Source organism: Trichomycterus rosablanca, chromosome 2 (genome assembly GCF_030014385.1).
Source record: "Trichomycterus rosablanca isolate fTriRos1 chromosome 2, fTriRos1.hap1, whole genome shotgun sequence".
NCBI lineage: Eukaryota > Metazoa > Chordata > Actinopteri > Siluriformes > Trichomycteridae > Trichomycterus > Trichomycterus rosablanca.
In genome coordinates, this window is record NC_085989.1 from 53045389 (window position 1) to 53070667 (window position 25279).

Here is a 25279-nt window from a genome sequence, read left to right on the forward strand (position 1 = left end):
GAGAACAGAACAGAAGGAACGTCTGCTCACAGTGTGGGAAGAGCTTTAGTTCTCCCAGTGCTCTTAAAATACACCAGCGCATTCACACTGGAGAGAAACCGTATCAGTGCTCACAGTGTGGGAAGAGCTTTAGTTCTCCGAGTGATCTCAACAAACACCAGCGCATTCACACTGGAGAGAAACCGTATCAGTGCTCACAGTGTGGGAAGAGCTTTAGTTCTCCGAGTGATCTCAACAAACACCAGCGCATTCACACTGGAGAGAAACCGTATCAGTGCTCACAGTGTGGGATAAGTTTTAATCGCCAGAGTGCTCTTAATATACACCAGAGCATTCACACTGGAGAAAAACCGTATCAGTGCTCACAGTGTGGGAATAGTTTTAATCGACAGAGTAATCTCAAGATACACCAGCGCATTCACACTGGAGAGAAACCGTATATGTGCTCACACTGTGGGAAGAGTTTTAATCGACAGAGTCATCTCAAACTACACCAGCGCATTCACACTGGAGAGAAACCGTATCAGTGCTCACAGTGTGGGAAAAGCTTTAATCATCAGGGTTATCTCAAAAGACACCAGCGCATTCACACTGGAGTGAAACCGTATCAGTGCTCACAGTGTGGGAAGAATTTTAGTCAACAGAGTGATCTTAAAATACACCAGCGCATTCACACTGGAGAGAAACCGTATCAGTGCTCACAGTGTGGGAAAAGTTTTAATCAACAGAATCATCTGAATACACACCAGCACATTCACACTGGAGAGAAACCGCATCAGTGCTCACAGTGTGGGAAAAGTTTTAATCACCAGAGTGCTCTTAAAGTACACCAGCACATTCACACTGGAGAGAAACCGTATCAGTGCTCACAGTGTGTGAAAAGTTTTGATTACCAGAGTGCTCTTAAAGTACACCAGCGCATTCACACTGGAGAGAAACCATATCAGTGCTCACAGTGTGTGAAAGGTTTTAATCGCCAGAGTGCTCTCAAATTACACCAGCGCATTCACACTGGAGAGAAACCGTATCAGTGCTCACAGTGTGGGAAAAGTTTTAATCAACAGAATCATCTGAATACACACCAGCTCATTCACACTGGAGAGAAACCGTTTCAGTGCTCACAATGTATGAAAAGTTTTAATCGCCAGAGTGCTCTCAAATTACACCAGCGCATTCACACTGGAGAGAAACCGTATCAGTGCTCACAGTGTGGGAAGAGTTTTAATCAACAGTGTCATCTCAAACGACACCAGCGCATTCACACTGGAGAGAAACTTATTTAGTTTTATTACCTCATTACAAGTTCTGATTGTTATATAAAGAAGAAAAGTCTCTGGCATTAGCGGGAGCTCAGCCGTGGGACAGCGCGTATCGCCCGGTATTTCTGGGTTAGGTTGATCTCCTGCCTGAGCTGAAGGTTCTCCCCATCTGATGAGAGGTGGGTGATGATAGCTTAATCCATGGTGTATAAACGCTCTGCAGGTAGTTTTACAGAATTATTACTTATTGTATGTGTAACTATTGTGCATTATAATAAAGCTTTTATAGTCACGAACCAAGCGAACCAAGTGTGCCTGCTGCGACTCCTGAAAGTGTGAATCATCCATACTAAAACAAAGCATGATTCATAAAATATATGTAAAAATATTATATGTTAAAATGTAGTTGACTAAACTGCGGTTCGAATCGTTATTGAATGAATGTGGTGCTGATGTTTCACTTCCGTCCAGTAGAGGCAAGAATAAACCTAAATGTTGTAGATCAACCAGCTCAATTGGTCTTAGAAACAAGAGAAAGCTGCAGAAAGTTTTGCGTGCATGTCTTGATTCTGATGGGTGTGGAGTAGAGATGGAAGAAAGTGACGAAGGAGAGGGAAGTGAGCCAGTAGGTAGGCGTACGTCTGATGAGTGAGAGTTTAGAGATGGTACTAAGGCTGATAGCTTGTCGGTCATGATTCAGTTTGATGGTATTTCATCACTTGAGAAGGTCTAGCTAGGATATATCAGCTTTCCAGTGAGGGTGTATGTGCCTCCATTCGTGAGGTGTTACTACAGAGGTATGGTCATGTGGCTTCAGTATGTAGGGGAAGAAAGAGGTGTGGTGTATGTGGAGGTGAGCATGAATATGGGAAATGTGAGAGGGTGTTAAACCTAAGTGTAGTAGCTGTGGAGGGGACCACAAGGCAGCATACAGGGGATGTGAAACACGAAAAAAAGCTAAGGAAATACAAAATGTCAGAGCTGTAAGAGGCTTGTCATATACTGAGGCTTTGAAGGTGGTAGAACGGGACCGACCTCCGGGCGGTAAGTCCTCCGAGGCAGATAAGAAGGGCTGCAGTTAAAGATAGATCTGATCAAAGGTCCTAGGACTACAGTGTAATCACGCCAGACACACTGCTGGTAGAGAAAACTACGTTTATTACGTTTATGGTAGAGGTGGTTAACTGTATGGTCCAGACAGGCAGTATGACTGAGAGAAGTAAAATAATAAGTGATGGCCTGGTGATCTTACAGTGGAATGCTAGGAGTCTTATTGTGAACAGACAGAAGTTTAAGAAGTATTTAACAAGTAGACCACACACGCCAGACTTAGTTTGCATTCAAGAAATGTGGCTGAAGCCTCATTTTAACTTATAGGGATATAATATAGTTAGTGGGTGCAGGACAATGATGTAGGAATGGTCTATCTGTGGTGATAGAGATATGGGGCAAAGGTGGAAGATTCAGTTTGGTTAATTCTTATAATCCCTGTAAGAGGCTTACAATAGAGGTGCTAAAGAATGGGCCAGGCCACTATAAAGTGTAAAAGTGGCCTAAACATTCTCAAATGGCCTGGCAGGATGTGACTGGGGGGCTGAAAGATCTTCACCTCTGTATATCTGTAGAACATTGCTGAGACCTGTTTTGGACTATGGGTGTGTGGCATATAGATCAGCAGCTGTCTCTAATTTGAGAGCACTGGATGTAATACAAGCTCAGGCTCTGAGAATGTGTGTTGGGGCGGTCAAAACATCACCAGTTGTGTCTTTACAGGTAGAATCAGGGGAAATGCCAGTGAAACTGTGCAGAATGGCTTTGTCAACAGTATATTGGTCAATATAAAAGGGCATGATAGAAGTCAGCCAGTGGCAAGTGTTGTACAGGACGGTACTGACCAATCTCATTATATTATTAAGAGCTTTGGGTATTTGAGTGAAAGGGATGCTGAGAGTATGGGTCTGTGGATTCTGGAGTTTTGTAAGACAGTACCAATGCCAGTGACACCACCATGGCTGTTTCCTGAGCCTTATGTAGACTTAACACTACATAAAAAGTTATTTGCAAAGGACGATAGACCAGCAGAATCTATAGTGATCGACCGGTATTTAGCTCGGTCCTGCTGAGGTGTTTTACAGGTATACACAGATGGATCTAAGCAACCAAATGGTGGAACTACAGCAGCAATTTTCATTTCTGAATTCCAGGTCACTATAGGGAAGCCAGGGGTGTAACTACCAGGGGTGCAGGTGCAATAGGGCCCATGGCTGCTCTCGTCAGGTCGTTATTATTATATTACAATATTTTAGCGGCGATATGTGAGTGACATTCAGCTCAGCCAATCAGAATGGAGCACCTGGTTTATAGCAGCAAAAGACCCGTAACATACAGTAGCAAGTGGTTAATGCTAGCGGTAAAGTGTGGCAAAAAGTACAAAAGTAAAAACAAAAAAAATTCTTTTGCACTTTTGGTCCATGAGCTCCTAGTTACGGCACTGAGGGAAGCGGTTGTCCAATAATATTTCGGTATTTGCCAAGGAACTTGTCGCGATTGCAATGGGCCGAGGATGTTTGCCCCCTGCACGTAGTAATCTGTCTCTAGAGTCTCTGAACTGGGCAGTCGTCTTGCAGGCTGGATCTAATATTAGAGATCTACCAGACATTGTTTAGGCTACAAATGCAATGTATAAGAGTGAAATTCCTTTGGGTTCCGGCACATGTGGGAGTGGGTGGAAACGAAATAGCTGATATGGTAGTGAAACAGTGTTTTAAACGATCCAGATGTGAAATGGCAATTCCTCTCAGTAAGGCAGAGGTGGAAGTACTTATTAAGAGGCATGTACAAACCCCATGGCAGAGTGAGTGGAAACATAAGTCAAAAACATAGACATCTGTACAATATCCAGCCTAGGATAAGTTCAGGTACAATTGATGAATACATGCGGAGACAAGAAGCGGTTCTGGCTCGGCTTTGAATAGGTCACACCTTATTGAATTCATCACTGCACCTCATTCAGAAACAGGACACAGGGCTTTGTCGGTATTGCATGGATAGAGAGACACCTGAACATGAACATGTACTACTTCACTGTGTGGAACATTCTATTCAAAGACAAATCCTGTTTGATATACTTATGGTTAAAGGTCACAAGGAGTTTTCTTTGAAGGGATTGCTGTCTCAAGGGACAGGGTGAGTCTGGTACATAAACAAATGATTTAGTTTCTAAAGAACATAGGGATGTACCAACTCATCCAGGGTTTTAAAAAGCTGACCATCCCAAAGTCTCACTTCACACCCCAGCGGAGTAGGTGGCGGTAATGCACCTGAAGTTGGTCTGCCAACCGCCATTAATCTGAAACAAGAAGAAGAAGCAGCAGCCAACGTGTTTGTACTGGATCTGTAAGTAAAACAGTATTCATGTATTTGTTACAATTCAGTTAACTATATTATGATTAATAATAACAACGGAAAATAATAATAATGAATGACTTTGATGATTTAGGTAGCTTACACTTTTTGTCCTCATTTAAACACACAAACTGCTACTCCGCTAACTGTTAGCATCACATGATTCAGTACTAATGAACTGATGAATCTGAACCGATTCAGCGAAATGATTCGACTGATTCACAGTTTATTTATTATTTTAAAAGTTTTAGATAGATAGATAGATAGATAGATAGATAGATAGATAGATAGATAGATAGATAGATAATAGATAGATAGATAGATAGATAGATAGATAGATAATAGATAGATAATAGATGAATAATAGATAGATGGATAATAGATAGATAGATAATAGATAGATAGATAGATAGATAGATAGATAGATAGATAGATAGATAGATAGATAGATAGATAGATAGATAATAGATGGATAATAGATAGATGGATAATAGATAGATAGATAGATAGATAGATAGATAGATAGATAGATAGATAGATAGATAGATAATAGATGAATAATAGATAGATGGATAATAGATAGATAGATAATAGATAGATAGATAGATAGATAGATAGATAGATAATAGATAGATAATAGATGAATAATAGATAGATGGATAATAGATAGATAGATAATAGATAGATAGATAGATAGATAGATAGATAGATAGATAGATAGATAGATAGATAATAGATGGATAATAGATAGATGGATAATAGATAGATAGATAGATAGATAGATAGATAGATAGATAGATAGATAGATAGATAGATAGATAGCTAATAGATGGATAATAGATAGATGGATAATAGATAGATAGATAGATAGATAGATAGATAGATAGATAGATAGATAGATAGATAGATAGATAGATAGCTAATAGATAGCTAATAGATGGATAATAGATAGATGGATAATAGATAGATAGATACATAGATAGATAGATAATAGATAGATAGATAGATAGATAGATAGATAGATAGATAGATAGATAGATGGATAATAGATAGATAGATAGATAGATAGATAGATAGATAGATAGATAGATAGATAGATAGATAGATAGATAGATAGATAGATAATACTTTATTGTCAGATCAGAGATCAGAAAATGTTCTTGCATAAAAACACATTGTGCTCCGTTACAACACAATACATTATCATTACAACACATAGAACACAGACATGATACACAATTGTAACACCTTTGATAATTATGGATTAAGCTTGTTTAATTTAAGGATTGACTGGTGCACAAAAGAGTGTTTCAGTCTAACCTTATTAAACCGTGGAACACTGTATCGCCGTCCAGATGGAAGAAGTACATATTCACTGTTTAAAACATGATTAGTATCAGAGATGATGTTTTTAGCTAGCAGCACTGTGTTGTTATGATAAGCTGTCTCATACAGGCCCTCTAGAGGCTGACCCAGGATCTTTGAACAGATTTTGATCAGGTGTTTCAGTCCAGACTTTACAGATGTGGACAAACAGCTGTACCACACAGCATTACAGTACTGCAAAACACTCAAAATAACAGCAGTATAGAACAGTAAGAGTATCTGCTGAGTAGCTCCAAAGGACCGAAAGCGATGGAGAAAATACATACGCTGTTTAGTTTTTTTTTTTACAGATGTAGTCAATGTGGTGTTTCCATGATAAGGTGGCATCAATCATGACACCAAGATATTTATAAGAATCCACCTGTTTGATTATTTCATTATTGATAATGGTGGGGTTTACAACTATTGGTTTTGGGCTAAACACAATTTCTTCCGTTTTCTTTGTGTTTATTTTCAGAGCGTTGTTTTTGCTCCATGTAACCACTTTGTTAACCCCCTGTTGGTGCAGATCGGGGCCGTCCGAGTCATGTAGTAATGTTAACAGAACGGTGTCATCTGAGTATTTTAAGACATATTGATTACTTAAAGTTGAACGGCAGTCGTCTGTATATAGAGTAAAAAGCATATCAGAACTCACACAGCCCTGAGGTGCACCAACGTTAGTTGAGATGGTAGGAGAAATTTTCTTGTTTACTTTAACCAGCTGGACTCTGTTTATAAGAAAAGAGGCATACCAGAAAATCAAATAGGGGTTTACTCCCCGATGGGACATTTTGGAAAGTAAAATATCGGGTTGTATTGTATTGAAGGCTGATGAATAATCTAGAAAGAGTGCTCTTACATAGTTATGGGGTTTATCTAAATGTTTAGTAATGATGTGAACTAATGTGGCAACAGCATCTGTTTTATATGCAAACTGAGATGGGTCTAGTTTGTCATTAGTACATGTAGTTTGTAGATGTTTGAGCAGAAGTCTCTCTAGAGCCTTCATGATCACCTATGTTAGAGCTATGGGTCTGAAATCTTTATGTTCTTTTGGACATTGTGTTTTGGGCAGTGGTTTTATGTGTGAAGTTTTCCATGCTATTGGAACTGTGTGTGTGTCGATTGAAAGTTAAAACACTAGTTGCCAAGCTGGTGCCAGCTCTGTTGCAAAGTTTTTTTTAAATAAAAGGACTACATTTATCTGGCCCTTAGGCTTTTTTAGTGTTAGTGGCTTTAAATATTTTTCATCAACATTGATATTAATTCTGTCTAAAGGTCTTGGTTGAATGTTTGATTACATTTCTCAGAGCTGTCTGATGATTCAAATCTTGTAAAGTAAAAGTTTAAGTTGTTTGCAAACTTATAATGATTATCTGTTGCAATAGGTTTGTTTTGGGGACATCATACCTGTCATTGATGTCATGGTGTCCCACACCTTTTTAGAGTTGTTAGTTTTAAAGGTGTTTTCTAAGTCTTGTCTGTGTTTTGATTTTACTTCTCTTAATTTAATTCTCAGTTCTTTTTCTGTCTAAGTGTTACCGTATCTTTGTTATTAAAAGCCAAATTCCTTTTGTTTATAACTCCTTAGATGTTCTTGGTCACATATAGTTTATTATTTGAATAGATTTTAATTTCTTTTGTAGGGACTACCAACTGTACACAAAAGTTAATATAGTCATTAATGACAGATGTTCTTTCATCTAGAGAGCCCTCATGAAAAACGCTCCAGTCAGTCCAATCAAAACATGTTCTAAGCTGTTCCTTACTCTCATTGGTCCAGATTCTTATGATTTTCTTTTCAGGCTTACTTCTCTTAAATGTTGTCTTATACACTGGAATCATGTAAATCACATTATGATCCGAGTTTAGGATAGGAGGTCTGCATTTTGAAATGTAAGCATTCTTAATATTTACAAAACATTTGTCCAGAATGTTGTTTTTTCTGGTTTGATTTTTTACGTATTGCTCAAAGCCAGGCAACACAGAGTCCAGATGACACTGATTCATATCTCCAACAGTCCAACTACTATTGCTGGGGCATCAGGGTATTTAAGTTGTAGCTCATGAACACAGTCAGCAATGATGTTGGCTGCTTTAGAGGCTTTACCGCTGGGTGGGGCATAACAGTCTTAAAGTCATTCCCAGTATTTCCACATTCGCATATCTGATATTTCACTGAGTACTGCCTGCACCAAAGATCATTTATGTACACGCAGATGCCTCCTCCCCGTGTCTTCTCAGAATCTGGGTTCCTGTTTGCTCGTTCGAGCGTGAACCCGGAAATTTCATAGAGCAAGTTAGACATCATCGGCTATAACCAGCTTTCAGTGAAACATAACAAAGACGCTTCGGGGAATTCATTACAATACCTCCTGTATGCTCTTATAGTGTCTACTTTGTTGCTCATGGAGTGCAGGTTTGTGAAGACGATTGAGGGGAGCGGTGGGCGATTAGATCTCCGCCGTAGCTGGTTCTTAATTCTCCCTCTCCTTTCGCGTTTGATGCTCCGCTTGGTTCTAAACAGCTCTCGAGGGATGGTGTCCAGCATCAAAGTGTCGGGGGGAAAGTTGTACATAAACTGCTCTCGTAACTCCAGTAAAGTCTCTCGACTGTAAGAGCGGATTGTTTGTGTCAGCTCCTCACACTTACGCATGTTGTTACCACTCAGATGTGCTAGTGTTCGCGGTAGCAGTTGATGTGTTGATGTGATTTCAGGTGAAGTATCATTAATCCCTCTGGAACTCATCACCTCTGATAGACACCTCTCCTCAGTGTACCAATCACTTGGAGGTGTCCTGCCTCAGAAGAAGGAGGAACCTGAAGATGAAGATGATCTCAGTAAGAATGTTTCAAATCTTGAGCAATGAAACCTGTTTTATTTATTAATGGTTCATCTGTCAGAATGTTTCTATCATCAGTAATGATAATAATAATAATGATATTTATAATATTAATAATATAATCCAGTAAATAACTGAGGCGTGTAAAAGAGTGAATATGTTCTGTTGCTATATTGAAAGTAAAAGTGCTGAGGTTATTTACTCTTTATCTCACTCTATACTCACTCAGTACCGTGTCTTTGCTCCTCTTCACTTTTAGCTTTGAAAATCATTTGATCTGCTCTGTGTTTATTGTGATGTTTGTAATTGATTGTGTTACAAGAGCAGCTTGTGTTTTTCTTCTTCAGGATTGAACAAGGATTTCTGCTGCTCCTCGAGTCCACGTTCCTGTACAACCCAAAATCATCTCCACAAACACATCAAGACCCCCCACAGTGTCAAATATGAGACCCTGGTGAAGATTAAGACTGAACATGAGGATCTGACGCCCACCAGAAGCTCCAGTGATCAGCAGACGTCCTCTGGTGCTGTCAGCATTAACAGCTCTCTCACCAGAGAACAGAACAGAAGGAACGTCTGCTCACAGTGTGGGAAGAGCTTTAGTTATCCCAGTGCTCTTAAAATGCACCAGCGCATTCACACTGGAGAGAAACCATATCAGTGCTTACAGTGTGGGAAGAGCTTTAGTTATCCAAGTGCTCTTAAAATGCACCAGCGCATTCACACTGGAGAGAAACCATATCAGTGCTTACAGTGTGGGAAGAGCTTTAGTTCTCCCAGTGCTCTTAAACTACACCAGCGCATTCACACTGGAGAGAAACCGTATCAGTGCTCACAGTGTGGGAAGAGCTTTAGTTCTCCGAGTGATCTCAACAAACACCAGCGCATTCACACTGGAGAGAAACCGTATCAGTGCTTACAGTATGGGAAGAGTTTTAATCAACAGAGTCATCTCAAACGACACCAGCGCATTCACACTGGAGAGAAAACATATCAGTGCTCACAATGTGTGAAGAGTTTTAATCAACAGTCATCTCAAACGACACCAGCGCATTCACACTGGAGAGAAACCGTATCAGTGCTCACAGTGTGGGAAGAGTTTTAATGGACAGAGTACTCTCAAACTACACCAGCGCATTCACACTGGAGAGAAACCATATCAGTGCTCACAGTGTGAGAAGAGTTTTAATAATCAGAGTGCTCTTAAAATACACCAGCTCATTCACAGTGGAGAGAAACCGTATCAGTGCTCAGTGTTGGAAGAATTTTAATCGACTGAGTACTCTCAACGAACACCAGCGCATTCACACTGGAGAGAAACCGTATCAGTGCTCACAGTGTGGCCAGAGTTTCAGTTTTTTTAATGCTCACAAAATCCACCAGCGCATTCACACTGGAGAGAAACCGAATCAGTGCTCACAGTGTGGGAACAGTTTTAATCGTCAGAGTCATCTTAAAAGACACCAGCGCATTCACACTGGAGAGAAACTGTATCAGTGCTAAGTTTGTGGAAAGAGTTTTAATTAACACCAGCACACTGACGTGTTTTACAAGTTTTTGCTCAAAATATGGAAAAACTGACACAGAAAATCACCATCGTGTTCACACTGAAGAGAAACCACAGAGGATACCAAGTTATAAAGTGTTTGAGGTGATATTGTGCTTGTAACTCTTTATTGTAGAGCTTGATGAAGGTTTTTTAAAGCAATCTTTTGCTCATTTGGTTCTATCAGCTATTGATGAGTGATGGTTCTTGATGCAGTTCTGTCTGTGGGGTCAGAGGTCACGGGTGTTCAGCTTCAGCTCACCTATTTAGTTTTATTACCTCAGTACAAGTTCTGAACTGCTCCGTCATAATGTTTAAAAATGTGTGTTCTTATATTTATACTAAACAAGGACTACTCTCACATACCTCTGTTTTAATAGATGCACACAGTTTATACACGTGCTTCACACATTTTCCCCTTATACAGTTAATGCACATATGCACCTTCTTTATTTATATCTTTCTACTTAAAGTCTGTTAGCATACCGTACTGTACACATCCATTACACACATTGACTGTACTGTTCATGTTGCTGCGATATTGTCTATTTCATTCTATGTTTATACGTAAGATACCTTTTGTATTTTTTACTCAGTCTGTCAGTGCACCGTACTGTACATCCTTATTGCACACTTTGCCTGATGCTGTACTGTTCATGTCGCTGCTACATTGTTTATTATACGCTTATATATAGTGTTCCTTTTTTATTATTTAACTTGATGTAAATATGTTGACACCTGCACCTCCACTCATCTGTGAAGGCTGTCTACAATGTTTTGGAGTGTGTCTGTGGGAATCTTTTCTCGTTCAGAGATGAAAAAGCAGATCATGAACAGTCCTCTGCTATCTGGGTAAGAAAAATACAAATGTAATAAAAACACCAATAAGATCTGTACCCCTAACACTCACTAAGACACAAGTGAAACTGCTCTGGTGTAGAACTGCGACTCTGGTCAGATGTTACTGGAATGAAAGACTGAATGAATGTGGTGCTGATGTTACACTGCCGTCCAGTAGGGGTGAGAATAAACCTAAACGTTGTAGATCAACCAGTGTTGCCAACTGAGCGAGTTTTCAGACGCCTCTAGAAACTTTTTTTTGAAACAGCAACTAGCGAAAAAATCTAGCGACTTTTTCGGGAGTTATTGGAGATTTTTGGAGACTCGAACGTGAAATCAAACATCGTTCTACAGTTACTGTCCTCGGAGAGCAGCGGGCGCTGCCATTGTTCTGTTGATTTATCTTACCCAAAGTACCCATCGATTTGTCCTACCGAGCATGCGCACATCTGTTTTTGACTCGTTGAGTGGAACGCCTCTAATTCTGTGCTACCTTTAACCTCATTTATTTCTGCTAGCGGTTAGTAATGTGTGGTTTTAGTTTTAATTCCTTTAATAGTTGATAAGTTGAAGTGTATGTTATGTGAGTTGTTTTGTATTATATTTCAGAACTATGCAAGGTGCTCATATTAGCTGTACGTGATTGCATACAGTTGAAAAATAGTTTATACATGTGTTCAGGGATTTTAGAGCATTTTTCATACATCTAGGAAAGCCAAACATTTTTAAATAACTATCAGTTAACATTACGACAACACGAAATGTATTTGGTTATTTTTCAGTTTTTTATCAGTTCAGCTGGTACAGTAAAGTTTGTGTCTAATAAAGTTCATTACTGAGTGAATATGTTGAGCATTTATTACAGTATCTTGTACTGAGCTGTTTGTATTAATAAAACTATTTTGTTGCTTTTCTCTTGTCAGTTCAGTTCTAATTATTTGTTCTTTACTCCATGTTTTTGTAGCTATAGAGAAGATCTGTGTGATCTATAGATTTCTCACTGGGATCTTATCCAACAGGGTTTAATAAATCACAGAGGCAAAACCTTAGAAGATTTTCCTCATAGAGGGTCAGTATATTATTTACTATTATACAACAGGTAGTTCCGACCTTACAATCTGATTGGTTGAGAAGCGTTCTAACTGTGCTGATATTTCGTGATAACAGCACGGCCTTTTCACATCACAACGGTATTACTCCGCTGACGCGTTGCCAGTAACGACAAGCTTCATGCACACTGTTGTAATATGCCTTTAAGACGTGAAAGGGTTGATGCGCATGCGTGGGTTCAGTTTAAGGATGCAATAAAACAAAGCTCTACTGAACAGTTTATCTCCTGTATTTCTTTACAATAATACTTCACACACAAACGTGCACGCAGGCGACACAGCTCCCGATCACGTTTTAAATCCGTGACAAGCTTCATGCCTTTTTTTTAGCCTACTGTACAGGTAGAGAATGTTTACCGTTGCATAGCAACTCATTCGCTGTGGAACTACTTTTTGGCGCAAGGTATTGTTAATATTAAAGCATAATTAATATGAAATTCAGGGCTTCGTTGATTTATTTTCTTTCTTTATTTTGTAAAAACTGTTGTATAAAAGCAATAGAACACTTGAGGTCGTGTGTTATTGCGCGATAACACACTCCCTCTCATGTTCTATTGCTTAACTGAATGTTTTATATACTGGCTCATATTAAACTACATTTAATAACACATGTGAGATAAATGTCTGAGATACAGATGAATGGATCTATTGATATTTGCTACCTATAGTTTATAATAATATATAGATCTATCAACATGTGTTAACTATTATGCAAATTAGGCGATGACGTCACTCAGCTGCTTCTAGGACAGCCAATAGCTGCTTTCCTTACTGAGAAGCTGCAACACTGAGATCAACCAGCTCAGTTCAAACAAGAAGAAGAAGAAGTGAACGCGCTCGTACTGAAGTGAGTCTGTAAGTATTTTTATTATTCATTTATTACACTTTATTTTATTTTAACTACATTCTAATTCATAATGAAACCAAGGTTCATAATAAAATAGCGCTGAGGATTTGACCCAGCTAACAAACTTACGTTCTGAGAACGTTCCCCAAACGTTGTATTTTGGTTGTGGGAACGTTGCATTGGAATGTTCCCTCAACGTTATTCTGTCCAGTTTTATTAATGTTCTCAGAACTTTTTCATAAAGTTATGAAAACGTTTATAAAACGTTACCTAAACCTTATTTGCAACAATGTAACATTCTGGAAACGTTATGTTGGAATATTCTAAGAACATTTATAATAAGTTTCTCTAAACGTTCCATTTTGGTTGTATGAATGTTTTAGTAGAACGTTCCTTCAACGTTATTCTGTCCAGTTTTCTTAATGTTTGTTGTACAGTTATGAAAACGTTCCCTGAACATCCTCACAACCTCATTTACAAAGATTATAGGAATGTCTTACAATGAGAATGTGTGAATTTATTTTTATTTATTTAGTTCTTTAATTCTGTTATGATACAGAAAATGTTCTTAAACTTTTCCACATCTTTCTTACACAACATCTCACCTGGAATTTCTCTTTCAATGTTTTACAGCTTTATAGTCCCAGTTTTACTAATATTCTGAAGACATTCAATACAAGTTAAAGAACATACCCAAAACATTTTTAATGATTTATTAAATGTTACTTTAACACACTTTTAACATAACTACAGATAATGTTAATCCAAGACAATGTTAATCCCTCTGTCTTGAACCCCCCCCCCCCCCCCAACCCCCTCAGATATTATCATTAATTACAAAAAGATCTGAATCACTCTGATAACATTTGCTATGATGGTCTAATTCAAACAATTCATGTGATAATACTGACATAAACTGAGGCAAAATCAGTGCAAACATATTTATTTTAAAAATGTTTTATATCATTAATCAAATTCAGTTGAATGAACGAAAAATAAAACAATCCCTCAATTTTTCTATCCCTTATTAACTGAGGGAAATTTTTTTTATTATATGTTATTATTATTATTATTAATATTATTATTATTATTATTATAAAGCAATTAATGTAAATGAATCAATGGAAAAATAAACAAATAAAGTCAGGTAGTAATTGAGGGCGTCTCTGCATTCTCCACCTGCAAAGTAAACAAAGAGATTTATTAAGTATTTCTGCATATTTATCAGTACATGTAAAATATTTTACACTGTAACCAAGTCATTCTGAACAGCTAAAATATAAAGCTTCCTTATAGTTCTGTTGCAGTTTTTAATTTATAAGTCTTCAATGTGTAAGAGGTGCCTGAGGTTCTTTTTTAATATTGGAATTACTCGTATGTGTTAGTATTTTACAGTGAAAATGATAAAATAGCATTATTTAATGAGGTAAATGGGGGTATTTAACAGCGGTGGAAAGTAACGAATTGCATTTACTCGCGTTACTGTAATTGAGTAGTTTTTTTTTTGCACTTGTACTTTTTAAAGTAGATTTTACAGTCTGTAATTTTGCTTTTACATGAGCATGTTTTGTATTGAGAATTGTAATTCGCTACATTTTAAATCACATCCGTTACTGAGTAAAAAAAAACGCTGCTGCAGTGAATTCTGCGATGGTGAGTCGGATCTTTTGGCTTGGTTCATTTTTAAGAGCCGTATATATATAATAGATATTGAATAGATATTTGTTTAATAGAATCGAATCATTCTACGACACATCACTAGTGGTTATTCAGTTTTAAAATGTTTTACAAGACTAAATTGACACATTACACATCCCTAAATGTTTTAAATGTTGTATCAACATATTTTGTCTATTATATTTTAACCCTTAAAAGATCCTAGGGACATTTCGTGCCATTTCTTTTTTATTTTTCAAACCATTTTGGCTGTGTTGAATAAATATACCTCATATTTGCCAGAGGATATTCATTTTTAACAAATTTTAGAATTATTATGTCAATTTCTTAAATTAGCCTAAATTGGCTACGCTACACAAAAACTGACACATTTGTTCTTAAGGACAAAAAATGTCCCATTGAAAACCATTGAAAACGCAATTTTTTAACCCATCTTTATCTGAACATAAACTAATGCTTTCGTTTAGGTTAAGATATCATTTTAAACTACTGGCTTTCAACTTTTAATTTATATATTTTTCTAACGGTTGGCACTACTTTTTCCCTTTTAAAGCATGCAGCAATTTCAAAATTTTTACTGTTTTTTTTAAAGGGTGCCTTGATAGGTGTGTGTGGCTACTGATGTTCGATAATAGTGTGTGTGTGTAAAAAAAAATAATAATAAGTGTCTTGAAAAGTGTGTATCACTATTGATGTTGGATAACGGCGTGTGTGTGTGTGTGTGTGTGTGTCCAACTTCATAAATCTTTTCTCTTTGAAGACCACACTCTGCATTATAAGCTAATTCAATAAGAAAAACCATGAGTAGAGAGAACCAAAACAAAATAGGACTTTGTTTGGGCTCTCGCTCAGGTTGTTTATGTAGGTGTACTGCAGCCATGGGTATAAGTATTAGCGGTAGTGCCGGAGTGGTCATTTTGGAGATGGCAAGTTATTACAGCACCCAGGAGGCGCTGGGATTGATCATGCGGAGTGCGATAATGGCTCCTCAACCTCCTCCGAGGACTCTGAGTCGGATGGGGAGAAGGCCTCAGAGGTAGAAAATGACCAGCTGGAGTCCAACTCCAACTATCTGAAGATGACAGCAGAGAGGACATGAATGAAGCAGCGGCGGATTGGATTAAAAAAAATGGCAAAATATTTTGGTCTCCCTCAAACATTGAGGCGCTCCATTACATCCCCGAAGCCAGGTTTGATCCTGGGACCCACACACTATGCCGCTGCCTGGATCAGTGACTCGTCGTCCAGCTTTTTACTGCTGCTGACGAATGAAATCCTGCAGCATATTGTGGCCAGAACACACCTTCATTGGAGACGTTCAATCACAGACTGGCGAGATGTGAACACAGAGGAACTGTAGGCTTATGTAGGCTCATTTAGGCCGGTGTTTACAGGATAAAAAATAAATCCACCCTTAGCCTCTGGCAATCCAACTAAAGTCAACCAGGGTATATGGGTGGTCCTGGAGATGACAGAGGGACTCCAGGGACACATCATTACCTGTGACAATTTTTGCACTGGCAGAGAAGCTGCTCAGAAGGAAACTGGCCCTGGTTGGCACAAATTGCCGACACAAGCCTGAGCTTCCCCTCAATTGCACCAGGCAAAAGCGAGAGCGCTCTTCCCCTCCACCTTTGCTTTTACGAAGACCCACGCGCTGGTCTCTTACATCCCTTGACGGGGCAGGAATGTGCTGCTCCTAAACACGAACACCGCACAAGGTGGGAGAAATGCCCCACACAACAAAAAGAGAGGATGTTTTCCCCACTCATCAGCTGCTGCAGGGATAGGTGCAGATATGCAGGGTGCTGCTGCAGGCCCCTCTTTCATTCATAAATAAAAGGGCAGGAGGCAGTTCGACTTCTGCACAGACAGAAAGAGAAGAGTTGGGAGCACCTGCTGTACACTTGGAATATTCACATGCAAGGACCACATTCTGTCCGTTTGCAGCCTCGGCACCACCTGAGCTGGACTTTCACACTCAGACATACTCTCTGTATGTCTGTCTGTCTCTCTCTCGCCCTCTCTGTCTCTCCCCCATTCTCTTACTTGCTCTCTCTCTCTCTTTTGCCCTCTCCCCTTTTTGGTTTACTTATTTAAATTAAAAAATATATATTTTTTACAGTGGTTTTTGGGAAGATGCCATTTTTTGTTCTTAGGACCACGAGTGTGAGTTTTTCTTTAAATCTGACACTGCAAAAAAAAGAAAATGCACCAAAATCAATGTTACTGCCAATCATTGACCCACCTCAGGGCCTAATAATAATAAGAATCAAATGCTCCTTGAAATGTATTTTATGGAAATTATTTAAGTTTTTTTTTTTTTTTTTTTTTAAATAAAAAACAGTGGTGCTATGTAAACAAACTGGCATGTAAAGGGTTAAAAAATTCCAAAAATATCATTAATATTTGGTATGTATGTTTCAGGCAGAAGTAGATTTAAAAGTTTAACTCATTTAAAGTGAAAAAAAATATTAATGTATGATATTTTTACAGCAGTTTTTGGGAAATGGCCATTTTTTGTCCTTAGGGACAAATGTGTCAGTGTATTAAAGGATCTCTTAAGGGTTAATTAAATAAAAAGATTTATATACACTTGTCATGTTTATATTTACACAGAAGAGACCCCCTGCTGTTAAAAAGTAACGAAGTAACGTTTACTCTGAGTACATTTTAAATGAGTTACTTTTTACTTTTTACTTGAGTAGATTTTTAGACTAGTAACTTTACTCGTACTTAAGTAAAAATTCATTAAAGTAACAGTACTTTTACTTGAGTACAATAGTTTAGTACTCTTTCCACCTCTGGTATTTAATATGCCATTAAATAATTAAACAGCCACCTTAATTTTGTAAATATTGTTTCTGTTTTTGTATTTTAAATAATCCAACTGATCAATTAATCATAAACATAATCACCAGATTGATTAGGAAATAATCATTAGTTGCAACCCTACATGTGAAGTGAAGCATTTTTGTTTTGTGCATAAACGTTAGTTTAGGATTATAAACTGTTCAGACAAATGTTGGATATATGCCACATTAAAACGCCGAGTACAGTCCAGATAACCAGATGTTGTTCTTGCTCACCCATATTATCAAGGATGCATCACCACTCTCACTTGTACCATATTGCTTAATCATTCTAATGTGAGGTGATATAAACGTACCTGTTATGGCTCTGATTGTGAGTCAGCAGCTGGTTTGACTGGTCAGATTAAATCTTTTACTTGGGAAGAGCACTTTTCTTATAGTCTCTTGGTACAACAGCAATATGATCTTGATCTCTATAAATGTTTTTTAATAGTAGCAGCAACTAAAAAAGATTCAAGAGATTCAATAGTTTTATTGTCATGTGCACTCCAAACATCAATAAAACAAAATTAAACTAACAAAATAAAAAACTTTGTTTAAATATATAAATTTAAACTATAAAAACATTTTAAATACAGAGGAATAAAAATAGAAATAAACTTAGGCAGTAAAAAAGGCACATAGCAGCAGTCACATAAGGTGCAGAAATTATGCAGTGTTATACAGCATAAATACAGACAATACAGCAGCAGTTATTTTAAGGTGCAAATTGTGCAACATTATGTGCAAGTAGCAGCAGTCATTAGTCATTAGTGCATTGTAGAGGATGTACAATGTTCATGAGGTAGGTTGTGTATGTGACAGTCCATGTTTGTTTACAAGCCTGACTGCTTGTGGGTAAAAACTGTTGGTCAGTCTTGTTGTTCTGGCCTTAATGCTTCTAAAGCGTCTGCCTGATGGCAGAAGAGTGAAGAGGTGCTTTTGGGTGTGTGTGTGCTGTCCTTGATTATGTGATGAGCTCTCCTGACCACCCTGGTCTGATAAATGTCCTGTAGTGCAGGGAAGGACGTTCCAGAAATTCTTTGTGAGTTTTTATTACACTCTGGAGTGCCTTCCTGTCCTCTGCAAAAGTACTTTTATGGTCAAAACGTTGATTGAGCCTAAGCAGGAGTTAAAGTGACAGGCACGTGCACAGATAGACCCCTAGTGGTGCTCAAGCACCTGCCCTTTTGCCCTGGATGAGAAAAGTGCCCTTTCTGCTGGAGCCCAATTTTAATTTTTATACAGAAAATGATGAATAAATAGGAAAATGTTATTTAGCTGTCTATTTGATTTTATTGACATAATAATAGGCCCATTGTTAACATTAACTACCCAAAATGGGTTTCTGATTTGAAATCAAAGGTAGGTCTTAAGTTGAGCTACATGACAGTCTGGTGAGGTAAATTGATACTAGTAATGGTATATTATTAGTGTAATGCTTCAATACTGTGTTCTCCCCTTTATGGAGATTCAGTAAGTCACTCTTGATTATTATGCACAACATTGATTTATCTCATTTACACATTTTGCAGCATAATGTCAAGAAAAGAAAGGTTACAAAAGCATGAAGAAAAGGAACTACAGCAAGCAGCTCAGGGTATCCTGAGGTATCCAGGGTTAGGCCATCTACCAGTAAAGCAAATGAGGAAGATGTATCAGTATCAGTTGTTTGGTTATTAAAAAGTGTGCACAATATGGCCTGTTTTTGCCTGTTTTTCATTTATTTATGCAATTTGATCATTTTAGTTATTTGATTAGATGTGTATTGGTTGTTAACAAAAATAAATAGATAAGTTTAATATTCTATTTTTTATTTTTTTTTATTAATTTTTTGGCTTGAGCACCTGCCCCCAAAAATATCTGTGCACCTGCCTGCAGAGTATTGTTATTTTTAAAGATAATCTGTTGTTTGAGTGGTCAGTATGAGGGCTGCAACTAATGATTATTTTGGTAGTCGAATAATCTGACAATTATTTTTTCGTTTAGTCGACTAGTCAACAATTATTTCTGCCATACCCTCCATCTCTGCCTTAACATAAGAAAACTATGTTATTTAATTTCCAATATCAAATTAAAATAATGAGCCATGAATCATGAATATGAAACTTTAGCTTGATAGCTTTATCAAATGTATTTAAAACATTAATACACTATCATGATAATACAAATTAAAGTGCAAATAGTCTTTCAAATAAAGATAATGTGCAAATATGTAACTCAAAATAGCAACCTCTGTCCCAGCATTGGAAGCTGTTAAGTTTTAGAAGTTAAAACATATATAACATAACCATATAGCTTTGTGACATTTAAGTACAAAACAAAACCTAAAAGTAACAAGTGACATTTAAGTATGAAAGTACAAATAATGCATCCAATATGAATTGTTACTGAGTCTGGAAGTCCAAATGTTCAAATAATGCCTCTGTTGAACAAAAAACACCATTAACCTCTTCCAGTCCAAAATAACTAATAGTAATAGTTTACAAGAGCTTTAAATTGTAGTGCAGGAACGTGAGCTTATTAACATGCTCTGGAGCGAGGCTGGCTCTTTTCTTTGGGGCGATGTTCTCTGCTGTTGAGAAGAGGTGCTCAGAGGGAGTAGAAGTAGCAGGAATACACAAGAATGATTTGGCCAATTATGCAAAAGTTAGATATTTTGCCATATTCAACTTCCACCAAGACAGGGGATTTTTTGCCTTTGAGATGGGCTGCTCTCCAAAGTACACCAGTGCCTGCCATAAGACAGATGAAAATGAACCTGGTGTCTAAATCTGGCATGTTACAGTTGATTGTAAATGTTTATTAATATGCACTGTTATATTTAAATAAATAAAACTTATTTTATTAGTTATCACTTGGTTTTGAGCATCCTGCTATTTGGTTTTACTGTCGCTGTCTGTTGAGTCACATCCTAGCAGTGACTCGAGAGCTGAAACGGACCTACTTGGAGTTCTCTCAGCTGAGGCTGTAGCGTGCCTGTCTGGTGGTGCTGTGGCTTCTTCTTTCCCATTGGTGCTCTGGTTCTTTACAGTACTACTCCCATCCATCAGAGCCGTAGATAGAGAGAGTTGCGACACTCCTTGATCTCGCCGCTACGCGGTCACGTGGTTCATGTAACCCTCAATAGTTCCAAACAAACCCGGCGCTGTCATGTTCTCATATGGGACAGGCAGCAGTAAATGAAATATTAAACGGCAAATAATAAACATTTGTACAATTTCTGGGTATTTTCAACTGCGTTTACATTTACTGCATCTGCTTTAATGTCAATTTGGTATATAAAGTGGAAGATTGATGTTTATAATGATTTGTTAATAGGTCGTTCTTGTTAACACACAGTACATTATATTAGCATACATTACATAATGCGATATTATTAAGTAGTAGAGACAATATACAGTATAGACATTAAAGTTTTTTATGTTTTGTTTTTTGCATAAACTAATCTCCCTTCACTTTCCTGAGGATTCATAATAATAATCATTTTGGCTAAACACTAAGTCATGTGCTGGATTCATAAGGTTTACCTGCACTGAATGAACAGATTGATAAACACATTACCGTACCAAAAACATTATAGTGCAGGTACATGAAAAAGCATTCATTCATCTCTTATTTCATGAGTGATTAATAATTGATTCCTACATGTAATACATTAATGAATTCATTATGAATATGCACTAGTTCATTTTGTCTAATGTAAGTGGTGGACAAGGTACACAAACCATGTAGTTGAGTTAAAGTAGAGATATCCAAGGTAACATATTACTCCAGTAAAAGTAGTAGTAAAAGTAAAAATACTCTTTACCTCCACTAAAGTACTAAACTAAATTTACCTTCAAATGTACTTAAGTATGAAAGTAAAAGTATAATGATTTATTGTGATTCTAATGTTTTATGATCATTTCTGTAACAAGACTCTTGATTAATCAACTCATTTTAGGTGAAAAGACTCGTGTGTCATTAATTAAGCTTAACTGACTAAGCTAAATTGGGTTATACCTATTAATTAAAATAAACATGTAACATTTAGTGCTGAGCAAATGCTAAACAATAACAGTATTAAGTATATTAATGACATTAAATTCATAATTTTTTTAAAACAAAGCAACATACAGCTAAAAATGTTTGATAAGTAGTGGAAATGAATGGGGCTCTATGGGTTGTTTGGAACTATACAGAGCTCCACAACCCGGAAGCTGTGCAGAAAAAATGTCCCGCCCCCTTTCCAACGGTTCCCTATGGGAGTGTCGCCACTCTGTTCTCTCTACCGCTCTGCCATCCATGCACTGTAAGGCCAAAGCTTGAACTGTATTCTGTAAATTAAACCTCTCCTCTGGTGCCAGGAATTTCATTTTTCGAAAACGTGGATCAGGTGCAGCTGCTATGATCAGTTTACCCGGGTTATCATCTGTGACAGTGACCAATTCTGACCAGCGTGCACTGATCTCTTCTGAAGCAGCTGTCTGGAAGGCCCGCACTGGAGCTGTATCATAGGCAGTGTGGGTGGACTTCAAAAGGCCTCTGACCAAAGGGGGCAGGGAAGAGACTGTCACATAGTGTTCACCACTCAAAGACCTGAGGAGCTTTTACCAGTTCTTCTATCAGTGTCCACTGATCAGCTTTGAGGTCTAAGAATAGTTTTTCTCTCTTACCCCTTTTCCACCAAAAGAACCATGGTTCTTGAACCGGTTCTGTTCAGGTTTCTTAGATTCTTGGTGTTCTTTAGAGAACCGACGTGCGTTTCCACCAGTTTTTGAGAGCTAAGCCTGTGTCATCATCGGTGGGCGTGGCTTAACAAAAGTTAAGAGTAGTGATATCATGGCTGAGCATGTAGGTTATGTGCGGGCATTTGTGCTGTTGTTACAGATGTTGTTTTTTATGTAAAAAGCATGGATCATCTGTCGGTGTTTGTCTTAGTTGTTGTTTTCTTTAGTTCACTTACGTGAGAAGAGTTTTGCACTTTGCTTTCACCACGAGTCAGCACAAGTAGCGCTTGGCTTGAGCGATAAAACATCATTAAAGTTCCACAACACGAACAAACATCTGTGTTTGTTTATTAGGATTTTAACGTCATGTTTTTACCCATTGGTTACATTCATGACAGGAATGGTAGTTACTCATTACACAAGTTTATTCAATTCACAAGGTTATATCAAACACAGTCGTGGACAATTAAGTGTCCTCAATTCACCTCACTTGCATGTCTTTGGACTGTGGGAGGAAACCGGAGCCTCCGGAGTAACATGCAAACTCCACACAGAAAGGACCCGGACCGCCCCACCTGGGGTTCGAACCCAGGACCTTCTTGTTGTGAGGCGACAGTGCTACCCACTAAGCCACCGTGTCTCTAAAACACCCCATGTATCTGTGTTTAACTGGATTTATGTCACACTGCAAGCCTCTGTGTGCTCATATGTGCCACGCCCCCCTCTCCATGAGCACACTCTGTCTCCAGCCAACACCCCCTTTTCAATTGGTTCTCCTAGACTAATTATCTCCAGCTGCTCCTTATTTAAGGAGGCAGTTTTTGTACAGACTCTGGGAACTATTTTGGGTTTGTGCCTTTTTCATGACTTTTCATTGGCTTGACTTTTCATTGGCTTGACTTTTCATTGGCTTGACTTTTCATTGGCTTGACTTGGACTTTGTTTGACTTTAACTTTGGCTTGTGTTTGACTTTGAGTTTGACTTGTGTTTGGTTTGGACTTTTTTGGTTGTTGCTCCTTGTTCCGTCTCATCCGGTCAGTTGGTTTTGCTACTTCTGTTTATGTTATATTAGCCTTGTTAGCCTAGTTTGCCTGTTAGCCTTAGTTCGCCTTTGTTTACCTATTTCACCTTAGTTAGCCTTGTTTTTCTGTGTTTAGTCTTGTTTTTCTGTGTTTAGTCTTGTTTTCTTTGTTTAGCTGTGTTTCTTCTTGTTTAGTCCTGTTTGCCCTATCTTTTGTTATAAATAAATATAAGTTTTTGTACATCTCTGCATGTGTGTCCACCCCCCTTTGTCTCAGCCTAGCCCCACCATGACAATTTACTTCACATGTGGTTTTTATTTTTCACGTTAAGCATTTTTCATTCTGTCCGGGTCACGTTTACCGCATCATATCACAGTTTTTTAAGGCGCTTTAAAAATATCAGCAGCAAACTGGCTCAAAATTTAATCAGGTGAACTTTTAAAGATAATAATTCAACGTTAAGCTCCATAGGGGACACCAGCACAGCGTTTTAGCAGAGCACCCAAACCTCTACACTTTGACACACCCACAGATAGACGTCACTGTTCAGGCTGAAAAAAACAGTATTCTATGGTGCCAGATTGGCCCACTAGTTTGCGTTCTGGAACCCCTTTTTTGCGGTTGATGTATCTGGAAGTTTTATATGAAATATTTTATTCAGAAACTTCTTTTAGAAGTTCTTTTAGAACTTCTTTTAGAAACTTCTAAAAGAACTTCTTTTAGTTAATGTGTGATTTTCATTTCTCTTCAACTGTTAGTTCTGTTGAAGTTATTTTGCTAAGGGGCCAGTGTGTCCCCTTGGGGCATTCTCACATCTGGGTTGCATTATTTGTGGGGCCTTGTCCACTGCTGGTGCTACGGGTAATGATGAAGAATGTGTCTTATCTATAGGAGATGGTTGATTAATGTATACACTCTGTCACAGGAGCCTGGAGGCCCCTGGTAAGATCAGATTTCCGTTGGAAATTGGGAGCATGGTACTCTTTCTTTGTGTTTGAAAGCTATTGAAAACAGATGTTCTCCTGTAGGTAAATCTTGAGTATTTAAGGAGAGGAGCTTCAACTGAGGGCCAGAGAAGCAATCGGCTGTCTTCCTCCAAGCATAATCGTGAAATGCTTGTATGACACTGTCTTATGATTAAACTTCTTAATTAAACCAACACAGTGTCAGGCGGAGTCATTTCATCATTAACACCTCATCACCATGACCAAAGACACTTCACGGTGGAAACATGCAGAACCAGTTCAGAGTCAAGTTTGCGAACCAGAACCGGAACTGTTCCGCTTCGGTGAAAAAGGGGTACCTGTGTTACAGCTGGGTCAGACAGAGTTGCAGTCAGTGGGCATCTCTGTTCCATATAAAAGGTTCTGTTCCACCTGGTAGAAACGTCCTGGACAAGTTTGTGTTCTGGGGTCCCCATCTCTTATTGCTTGGTTTTCAGCTTGCTTGAAGCCAGTTCACTTTGAAGTGCTCCACGAGACGCCCTGCTGCTCCCAGCGCTTTACTGATCTGAGTGTGTTTACTTACTGCAGTGAATGTGGTATTACTAAATGTACTACTACATTTATAGCATCAGAGAAAGCTGAACTTAAGTTGTCCACATAAAATAAAATGGCATCAATTTCAAAAGAAGGAATGTTACGTTTAATATTAATCCAGTTTCCGTCCAAAAACTTTATGAATATTGACATGAAAGAAAACAAATGCTCCAGCGATTCTTCTTCTGACTTACAAAAGGCACATTTAAACAACATCACATTTAAATCTTGTTTTAAGAAACATGGCTACAGGATACATC

General features: G+C 38.1%; 2 pseudogenes; one reads left to right on the plus strand and one right to left on the minus strand.

Moving 5' to 3' along the window:
- The window catches only part of LOC134334891 (uncharacterized), a 759100-nt pseudogene that overhangs the window by 390872 nt on the left and 342949 nt on the right, over nt 1-25279 (minus strand).
- Nucleotides 1-25279, plus strand: part of LOC134300421 (uncharacterized) — a 331197-nt pseudogene that overhangs the window by 148872 nt on the left and 157046 nt on the right.